Source organism: Pteropus medius, unplaced genomic scaffold, assembly GCF_902729225.1.
Source record: "Pteropus medius unplaced genomic scaffold, Ma_sr-lr_union100, whole genome shotgun sequence".
Classification (NCBI taxonomy): Eukaryota; Metazoa; Chordata; class Mammalia; order Chiroptera; family Pteropodidae; genus Pteropus; species Pteropus medius.
In genome coordinates, this window is record NW_024349797.1 from 21656 (window position 1) to 33177 (window position 11522).

General features: G+C 36.7%; 1 pseudogene; it reads left to right on the forward strand.

The window, feature by feature from the left end:
- The first annotated feature begins 5496 nt into the window (after window positions 1-5496).
- On the forward strand, window positions 5497-7308 carry LOC120619456 (MKI67 FHA domain-interacting nucleolar phosphoprotein-like; annotated as a pseudogene).
- The last annotated feature ends 4214 nt before the right edge of the window (window positions 7309-11522 follow it).

Sequence of the window (11522 nt, forward strand, 5' to 3'; positions counted from 1 at the left end):
AAAACTTCATTACTTTTAGTCATATTAAATAAAAACTATCATAAAAAAAAAGTCTAATCAAAGGCAGATTTTCTTTGTTCTTTGTGTTTACTTGAAAGATAAACTGGCACTCAACTCTCGCTTTTCCTTAGTAAGTACTCAGTTCTTCCCATTTAAGATAGGGTTGCATTCAGCAGGAAACCCTGGAAACGTGTTCCAATGCTTTTATCACAGTAGCTCTGTGGCTACACCCTTTAAACAGGTACAAAGGAACATGAGTGTGGCATAATCACTAAGACAAAGCATTAAAAGGTACAGCCTCCCTTTGTAATATCTTAAGGGGAACTGGTAGAGGAAATCAGAGGAAAGAATAAGGCTAATAAATGAAATAGCCAGAAAAAGGACCCCAAATTATAAAGAGATATAAAAAGGCAAAAGTCATGGAGTTAAAGGAAAGCACAGGAAAATGTGCTTTGGGTCTTTACGGTTTTCATAAAAGCAAGTGAGGATCTAAAAAGATCTCTGGTGAATTAGTTTCACAAAGGAATCTGGTAATGAAAAGTGTAGTCTAAAATAAAAATAATAGGCCAAACCTTACAGTTATTACCCTGGCTACTAGAAAGGAACCCTGGACACCCTAATGTATATGTGTATGTGTGGTGCCAAGTACACCGTACAGAGTTATGGAGACTCTTTGCCCTCAGAAGTTGTTTAGCGTCTAGCTGGGATAAACAGACATGAGAATACAGAATTACAGTGGAGTAGAATAAGCGTTATAAGATGGTGTGCACAGGGTTCTTGGAAGCACAAGTGATTAGAGGGGAGGGAGGGCAATCAGAAATGCTTCCCAAAAGAGGTGAGAACTAAGCTGTTACCTCAGAAGGAAACGCGATAATGAAAATAGCCAACCTTACTGAGTGCTTACCAAGTACCAGGTTCTAATCCAAAATAATATTAACTCATTGAACTTTCAAAATTGTAACAGGTGGGTATTGCTATTACTCCCATTTTATAGTTGGGAGAAACTGGGCACAGAAGGAGGGGATAACTTATTCACAGACATAGCTGGAAAAAAAGTGAAGTAGTAGCTGAACCTAGACTTTGCTCTTAATCACTAAACTAAGAATTAAAGATCTACACGACATGGCACAGAAGACAGTGCACAGACTTTAAAGTCTGAGAATCCAAGTTCTGTCACTTAGTAGCAATAATACCTTGAGCACACTTTAATCTCCACAAATTTTTACTTCCTTGATTGCAACACTGGTATCACTAGCTTACAAAATTCTTGCAGACATTGGAGACAGCATATGTAAAATACCCGTTACACTGTTACAGTGTAAGGCTTATATCATTACTTGGCTCGGTTATTCACAGTAAAAGTCTATAAAATGTCCCACAGGTCCTACCCAATACACTTCCTATCGCCACTACTCAACCCTCCTTACCTCTCTGATTCATCTGCTTATTCTGTCCTGTGTTCACTCAGCTGTTCTTGCTGATCTACTAACACACCAAAGCATACTCCCACCTCAGGACCTTTATTGTTGTTACTCCCTTGACCTGCGCTGATGAAGGAAGGGAGAAATGCAGAAATGAAGGTGGGGGAGGGAGGAAGAAAGTAAAGAATAAACAATCAGTCTCAAATTCAGCAAAGAAATCTGACCTAAATATACACATTTAATCTCCAGCATATAGAAGGTAACTAAAGTCATAAACAGGGTTGAAAATTTCCTGTGGAGAGTAGAAGGAGCAGAGAAATAGGCCTAAGACTGTGGGACACTGAAAGAATAGCTCACAAAGGCAACAGAAATGAAGCAAGCAAGAGAGCGAGCAAGGTGAGGAGGGAAATGAAACAAAGAAATTATAATGCTGCAGAAGACAAGGACGGATGTTTCTGGAGAGTGTCTAGTGTTGAAGGCAAGGCAATCAGAACCTCCGGAAACTTATGGCTACCAGGAGGGATGGGAAACTACCACACCCAGAAGAGCCACTACCTACACATCCTGCCCCACAGCCAAATCACCAGAGGCATAACCTCCATTTACTGACAAATATATAAATATAATTATTTATATGTAAATAGAAATGTAATCTGAGTGAATATATTGTTCAATATAGATCTTCAATTGCAAATATGAACAACTAAGATTCACTGAGTAAAACAAACATATAACAGAGAGATCAACAAAACCATGGTTCTTTGTAAAGATTAATAAAACAGAACATCAGCAATACTGGTCAAGAAAAAGAAGATATAAATGATAGCTATCAGGAACAAAAAATGAGAACATAACTAGAGCTCCTGCAGACATTAAAAGATCACAGAATAAGCTGAACAACCTTCAGCCTAAAAAATACAAATTCGTAGAATATATAATTTACAAAATCTGATTTAAAAAAACCTTTTAATTTGAATAGGTAAGAAAGTGAATCTATAAGTAGACATCTTCTCTCCAAATGAGCAAGGAAAGCAGCTACTTAGGTAGCACCTTTGAACATGTTTGTCTATCCACAATGCCAGGTTTATTGAGTGGAACCTTCTCAGATAAATCAATCAGGTACCCACGCCAGTTGACACACAACACACAGAGAGGGGAAGCGTAGAGTCTTCTGTGACAGAGCAAAGGGATGAAAGTCTTTAGTGTCTCCAAAACAAACTCTGTTGACTGGTGGCCAGGACAGCTGCGCATCAGTCCCAAGCCAGCAGCTACAATGAGAAGGTCAGAGTCTGCAGCTCTCAGCACATCCATCATGATGCTCGTGGGTTAGGCCTGAGCATCATCTAAGGTGTTCAGCTTATATAGACCCAGGTGGGATCCTTATACTTATTGGCTCCTGCAGATGGGTGCTTATCCAGTGCAGTCGTGGCTGACATTTCTGTGGTTTGGGGCATTCTGGACACACCCTAAGGGCATTCCCATTATGTGCCAGTTGACATTACTGTCATGGCTCCCATGGAATTCATTTTGTAAAGTCAATTTACAATTCCTTATGCTCGATAAATCAAGAAAATGTTTCATGGATCATTTCTACCAAGTGTTTGAGGAAAAAATAACAAAACTCTTTACACGAACTTTTCCACAGAACATGAGAGAATATTTTCCAATTCATTATGATGCTGGCATAACCTAGTTACCAAAACAAAAAAGAACTTATAGGAAAGAGATTACAGACCAATCTTACACATAAAATTAAATATAAAAATCTTAAAACGAATCTTAGCAAATTGACTCCAGTAAAAAAGACATCATGACAAAGTATGGCTTATTCCTGAAATGCAAGATTGGTTATTATTTGGGTGAAAAATCCAGTGTAACTGATCATATTATCAGAAGAAAAGAGAAAAATAATATGATTCTCTCAACAGATTTTTAAAAAGTATAAAATGTGTTTGATAAAACTTAAAATTACTAAACTTCCACTTTCTGCTACAGTGGAGTCACCAGCACCAACATGCCCTTACACTATAAGAACTAGAATAGAACAAATATATAAAACAACTATTTTCAAACTTTGACAAAATGGGCAGTACAAAACTATAATCCCTAAAGTTCACATAAAATCTCCAGAGATCTAATAGCCAAAACAATCTTCAATAGGAAGAACGAAGTTGGAGGCCTCATACTTCCTGACTTCAAAATTTACTACAAAGCCACAGTAATCAAGAATACGGTCCTGGCATAAAGACATATAGATCGATGGAATAGAGAGCCCAGAATAAATCTTCACATATATGGTTAAATGGTTTTCAACAAGAGTGCCATGACTATTCAATGCAGAAATGACAGTCTTTTCAACAAATAGTGCTGAGAAAACTGTATTTCCACATGCAAAAGAATGAAGTTGAACACTTACCTAATGTCATATACAAAAATTAACTCATAATGGACTAAAGACCTAAAATAAAAGCCTAAACTATAAAATACTTAGAATAAAGCATAGGGAAAACACTTAATGACAATGGGTTTGGCAATGGTTTCTTGGATATGACACCAAAATTATCAGTAACAAAAAATAAAGTGGACCTGATCAAAATTTTATAAACTTTTGTACATCAAAGGACACTATTAACAGAATGAAAAGCAACCCACAGAAAATATTTATGAATCATATATCTGACAAAGGGTTAATATCTAGATTAAAAAAAAAAACTCCAACACGACAAAAAAATCCTATTAAAAACTGTACCAAAGCCTGAACAAACATTCCTTCAAGGAAGATAAACAAATCTTCTCTATTATTTTGATTATTTTTAATAAAATATTGTGTTAAAAGATATACAAATGGCCAGTAAGCACATGAAAAGATGCTCAACCTCACTAATCATTAGGTGTGATACTGTGATTTATAATTACGAAATATATATTTGGTCTTCATCCTCTTCCTGGCATAGAGCTCTTAAAACCCTTGGAATTACCTAAGGAGAGTCAGAAAGACATCTTTTGTGATGTTCATAAGGTGCTTTTTGGAATGTCCCTAGGTCATCTATAAATGGAGCTGGTTATAGAGCAACCAACCATGTGATTAGAGGGTTGGAACTTTCAGTCCACCTCCTAGGAGAGGAAAGGAGCTGGAGACTGAGCTTAATACTAGTGGTCAATGATCTAATCAATCATGTTTATGTAATGAAGCCTCCATAACATAGGCAAGGGTTCAGAGAGCTTCCAGGTTGTTAAACACATGAGATTCAGGGGGAATGGCACATCCAGACAGGTAATGGGAGCTCTGCACCCCTTCCCACATACCTTGCCCTACACACCTCTTCTATCTAGCTGATACTGAATTATAACCTTTTAAAATAAACCGGTAATCTAGTAAGTAAAATCTTTCTCAGAGTTCTGTAAGCCAATCTAGCAAATGAATCGAACTGGAGGTGGTCATGGGAACCTCTGATTTATAGTCAGTCAGAAGCCTGGGTTGACACACCTAGACTTGTGATTTGCATCTGAAATGGTGGCAGTCTTGTATATTATTAAGTCCTTAACCTGTGGGACCTGATTCTATTTCCAGGTAGACAGTGTCAGAATTGAATTGAGTTGTAGGACATCCAGCTGGTGCCTCAGAGAACTGTTTGCTGGTGTGAAAAAAAACACCATACATTGGAATTGGTGTCAGAACTGTATTAGGTAAATGCAAATCAAAATCATGAGATACCATTTCTCACCCATTAGGATGGCTATTATCAAAAAACAAAAAAATGAAAAGAAAAAAAGAAAGAAAACAAACCCAGAAAATTACAAACGGTGAAGATGTGGACAAACTGGAACCCTGTGCACTGCTGCCAATAATGCAGCTGCCACTGAAACCAATATGGTGGGTCCTCAAAACAATTAAAAATAGAATTATCATTTGTGGTTACTTACACAAAAGAACTGAAAGCAGGGACTAGAACAGATATTTGTACATCAGTGTTCATAGCAGCAGCATTCACAAAAGCCAAAAGGTGGAAACAACTCAAATGTCCACTGACTGACGAGTGCATAAACAGAATTATGTGTGTATGTATTAGTAACATAAAAATAAAAGGCCAAAGTGAGAGGCAACAAGCATTTATTTGAGATCAAAAGAGTAGCTATTTGGGTAGTACTGATTTAAGGAGAAACCCAAATAGTGCTCCGATTAGGAGGTGAAGGCAAGGCATATTTATGAGAAAAGCAGGGAATAATTACACTAATTCTAAACAATGTTTTTAATTTTTAGTCCAGTAGTCATATCTGTTTCTTGTTATCTCTGAAAAGTTGTTTGGGACACAATGTTGGTTTAGGCCCAGTCCAAATTACTTTGCCCTGTTTTAACATTCCAAAGGTTCAAGGTAATAAGACATACAAAATAGTTCCTCTGGGATGGCAGCTCCGACTCTATTTTAAAGTGGCATTGTTTACATTATTTTTTATAATATACACACACATAGTGGAATATTTAGTCGTAAAAAAAAAATTCTGTCACATGCTAGAATATAGATGAACCTTGAAAACATTATACTAAGTGAGATACGCCAAGAGCTTCTAGGTTTGGATGCTTTTGGCATGGCAGTCTTTGCAAGCCCTCCCAAGCCACTTCTGTTCCTGAACCCGCAGGTGGCCAAGTTTCACAAGGAGGTGATTCTGTTTCTGTGCTATGCAACCAAGCAATAGAAAAGGGAAAAAAACTTACTCCTGGAGTAATCTATGTGGGCCACCTACCTCCAGCACTTTACAAAACCCAGATCTGAGCACATATCTCCCAGTTTGGCATTGTTATATGAGATTCAGACTGTCCAGAAGTTTTTTTTTAAAAAAAACAAACAAACAAGAAACAAAAAACTGGAAGTAGCAAAGGCTATGCTTTAGTGGAGTTTGAATCTGAAGATGTTGCCAAGATAGTTGCTGAAACAATGAACAACTACCTTTTCGGTGAAAGACTCTTGAAGTGTCATGTTATGCCATCTGAGAAAGTACAAGAGGAACTTTTTAGAGTGGCATATTCCATTTAAGAAGCCATCATATCTAGGAGTGAAATGATATAATCAGACCTGGACAATTCAAAAGCTACAGATGGAGGAGTGATTTAAAAAGAAAGAAAAATTACTCGGGAAGAGATTAGCTAAGAAAGGAATTGATTATAACTTTCCTTCACTGATTTTATATAAAAAGGGGAAAAAATACTTTGAACACTGATCCTCAAAAATCTACAAATAGCCAGGCTTTACCTAAGAAGAAAAAAGGTTTCAGTCAGTCCTAACACTCCTGAAAAGACTGGACAGCCAGGGCCCCATACCAGTTTGTACAGCAACATTTTTGGAGAAACAAAAATCTGAAGTGGCTGAAACGAGTGATAAAGATAATGCAACAGTTTCAAATAGCACTTATCTGGCATAAAAGAAACACAAGTGACTCAAACACCAATATATTCAAGGGAAAAAAGACCAAAGAGAAAGCAATCAGTGATTCTGAACGTATTGTATGCACAACACTTCTGGAAAACGTGATTTTATGAAGGCCGACTGTTTTGTATTTAACTAGATACAATGGAATGCAACTGTTGACAAGATCATTGGAAGAAACACTGTTGGTTCAAGTTGATAAGGAAAGCAATCAGTAATTCTGGCTTGCCCCTGGCTGAAATGTAGGAATGCACACCAGCTTGCCGGGCTCGTGCTGTCTCCTTGTCCCAGTCTCTCCTAGTTTTCTTTGCAGATTTCATAACTGTCTTTAGTTACACTGGCTGGACAGTAGGGTCACCATTAACTGCAGGTTTAAAAACTAAACTGTAGTCTTCATTGGTACAATTAAATAAATAAAATAAAATCTAAAAAAAAAAAATTATATATATACGCACGAGACACAAAAGGACAAATGTTGTATGATTCCACTTATATGAGGTACCTAGAGTAGGCAAATTCATAGTGACATAAAGTAGAATGGTGGTTGTTAGGGGCTGGGGCTGGGCGGAGAGGACAAGGGGAGTTCCTCTTTAATGGGTACAGAGTTTCAATTTGGGAAGATGAAAATGTTATGGAGATGGATGGTGCTGATTGCTGCACTGCAATACCACTGAACTGTATACTTAAAAATTGTTAAAATGGTAAATTTTACGTTATTTATACTTACCACAATTTTAAGTATGCGGATTGAAAAGAAAACTAGTCCCAGATGACATGATCATGGATGTAGAAAATCCTAAGCAATGTACAAAAAAACTACTAGAATAGCTGAATTTAGTAAAGTAATAGGACGCAAGGTCAAATATATGAAAAGCAACTATATCTGTATACTAAGAAAAAAACAAATGGAAATTAAAAATTTTTTAAATCATTTATAATAGCATCGAAAAAACGTAATATTTCGGGATAAATTTAACAAAACATGTATAAGACATGTACTCTGAAAACTTAAAATTTTGCTGAGAGAAATTAAAGAAAACCTGAATAAATGGAGAAATGCAGCATGTTTGTGGTTCTGAAGATTTGATACTGCTAAAATGTCAGTTCTCCCCAAATTGGTCGATCCCAATAAATTGGACTATATTCCTGAATGTGAAATGTAAAATAATGAAGCTTAGATAATGACACAGAACATCTTCATAAACTCAATACAGATAAACACCTCAAATAAGACACAAAAAAGCATTAACAATAAAAACTGATAGTGAGCAATATTAAAATTAAGAATCTGTGTTCATTTTTAGGCCACCATTAATAGAGCAAAAAATCAAGCCAGTGTGAAAAAGATACATTTAAACACAATGCATATAATTGACAAAGGACCCCTATCCAAAACATATAAGAATTTTTACAATTCTGTAAGATGAAGGCAGAAGAAAAAATTTTTTTAATGTGCAAAAGGATGCCTTGACATCATCCATCACCGGGAAATACAAATTTCAGCTTCAGGATAGCACCTTACACCTATCAAAATCACTAAGTTTTTCTTTAACTGACAATATCAAGGATCAAGTATGGAACAACGTGAACTCTCATGAACTGCTGGTGGGAGTTATAACCTGGTACGATCACTTCAGAAAACATTTTAGCATTGTCAACCAAAGCTGAATAAAGGCATACTTATGACTCAGTTATCTGAGTAAAATAGCAACACGAGTATGAGTACACTATTATTAGTTTCCTGCCATAACAAAGTACCACAAACTGGTGGCTTAGAACAGCAGACATTTATTGTCTCAAAGTTCTGAAGGCTACAAGTCCAAAATCAAGGTGTCAGCAGGGACATGCTCCTCCCAAAACCTACGGGGACTCCTTCCTTGCGTCTTCCTGGCTTCTGGTGATTTGCTGGCGACCTTTGGCATTTCTAGATTGTAGATGCATCACTCTGATCATCCATCTTCACATGACATTCTCTATTTGCCTCTTCACATGGATTTCTCTTTATGACAAAACCTGTCACATCAGATTAGGACTGACTACCCCACCTTATAGCGACCTCATCTTAACTAATTACATCTGCAATGACCCTATTTCCAAATTAGGTCACATTCTGAGGTACTGGGAGTTAGGACTTCAAGATATCTTGTTGGGGAGGGGGCATAATTCAGCCTATATTATACACAAAAAAGCAAAAATAAGAATATTCATAAAAGCAAGTTTTCATTATAGACAAAAACTATAAACAACTCAAATGTCCATCACCATTAGAATGCATTTTTTTAAGTTGTAATATATTTATGTAATGGCATACCACACAGCAATAAAAATAAAACTGCGATAACATGAAACAACTTTGATGAACCTCACAAATGTTAATATTGAACAAAAAAAAGCCATATGTGAAACACACACACTGAATCCATTTACATTAAAAATAAAAAATAGACAATTAAGATATTTATTTATGGATGTATGGTTACAAGGTAAAAATGTAAAGAAAACAAATGATTACCATAAAACTGAGGATAAGGATGACCTCTGATCAGAAGGACAAGAGTTGTGAATAGGAGGGAACATAAAGCAGCTTCTCCGGTACTGGCAATGTTCAATTTCTTTACCTGCATGGTGAGTTACCTAGGTACAATGAGTTGTACTTCACTATTTTGTGTATTTTTCTATAAGTGATATTTTGCAATCATGTTGTTGAAAGAAAAGGCTCTGAGCTGGAAAAATAGTAGGAAAAATACTTAAAGCAAATATGACAAGTTAATTTTTTTATGTCAAAAGTTTATGCTTAAATAAACGGAAAATAAGAAAAGTGCAAAAGTTTATATAATGTTGCCTTTTGTGTAAGAAGGGGAAATAAGAAAATATCTATTCATTTGTGCAAAAGAAATATAGTAAAGATAAACCAGAAACTAATTAGGTCGGTTACTTTGAGGGAGTGGGTAAGAATGAGGTGGAAATGAAAATGAGTGAGTCGGGCAGAGGAGAAAGGAGTGTGATACCTGGAATCTCTTTTGGACAGTTCTGACATTTAGAATCAAGTTAACATATGACATACCCCAACAACAAGGCAGAAATAAACCAATAAGAACGAGGGGGAAAATTAAAATGGAATTCAAAACAAAACAAAATTAACTGAACCAATAAATGAGCAATGTAACCACACTGAAGAGAAAAAAAAATTAACCCATGGGATTTTAAACATAGTATTTGAACTATATACCCTCAATCTAAAGACAAAAAGAACTAAGCAAATACTGAACTTTAATCAGGAGTTCTCTTTTCGGCAGAGTTATAGGTTAGCAATTCTAAAACTACATTCTGTTATTCCAGGATTAAGCAAATAAGTAAAAATACTGTGGAAAACAGGAACCAGAATTCTCATCAGTGTGGAAGAAAGTTAAAAATATGGAAGGGAACTGAGTGAACCATGTGGTGATTGATTGGAACTGGTGGTATTAGTGTGAATTGATGGCTTTTAATAAAGATATAGATGTGTGTGGACATATGTGCATTTACTCATAAGTATGTATCTATCTAGTTCTTAACTGTCAGCTGAGGGCCTACAAGTAACGACATCTCAGTAGCAAATGAGCATATGTGGCACAAAGACCTTGATCTCCAAATGCATTCTCCGCCAAAAGGAACTAGAGACCTTAGAGAAATGGCTAATTCCAGGGTTGGGAAGAACCTGGAATAGCTTACTGTGCCAAAACGTATAGTAAATGCTCAATGAATGACACGGGAATCAGCTTGAAGGGACTTCCATTGGCCCAATCTGGGACAATTTGAGCATTAATATAAACAGTAATGAAGGACCTGATATAAGGACCTCCATATTATGGCCTCACCTCTTTTTACCCTATAGCTTGTAACCACAAACTTAATAGTTTTTTTTTTTCCCTGATTCAAGCTTGTTTTGCCCAGATAATGGCATTGTGACTCACTTGCCTCTCCACCCTTACCCTCTGTATGCCTGCTCCTTTAATCATTAAGCCTTAGGACATTAAGATTAACCAAGCCTCAGGTCTAGAATCATGAGGCCAATAGGTTTCCATTGGATTTCAGACTAAGGATAATATCTTGGCTTTAGATGTGTTTCAGGCCCAAGACTATCAAGGCAAAACTACAACCCCCACCAGCCAAGGAACCAGGTCATGGGAACAGGTAGGATGGTGCCACAGCTGATTCCAGAACCCGGACACACTAATCAAATTGCCTCATCCCCCTTTAGTTGTCCAATCAGTAGCACCCATGACCCCAACTCCCTTAGTTTCAGGAATACTGATTCTTCCCTATTTAACCTGTACTCCCAAGATACTTGGGGCGGTGGCGGGAGGGGGTGGGGGATGCCTTTGAGAGCTAGTTTGCCTGTGTCTCCAGGACTTGCAACTTCTCTGATAATAAACACTTATTCTATCTAGCCCAACTCCTGTGTCGGTTTTTTACACTGGGGCAAGGCAGCATGAGCACTGTACTCATTCATCCTTTGGTTTAGGTAATAGTAAAGAAATATCATCATTGAATAAAAGAATCCAGGAGTCCACAATGACATAAATAAGCAAGGGAAAAAGGAAAGCTCTTCTTTATAGCAAAAGGCCAAGTAATAGGTATAGAAAGAATGCTAGAATTAGAAAATCACCAATTGGCAATCATGATATTCAGGCAAGAA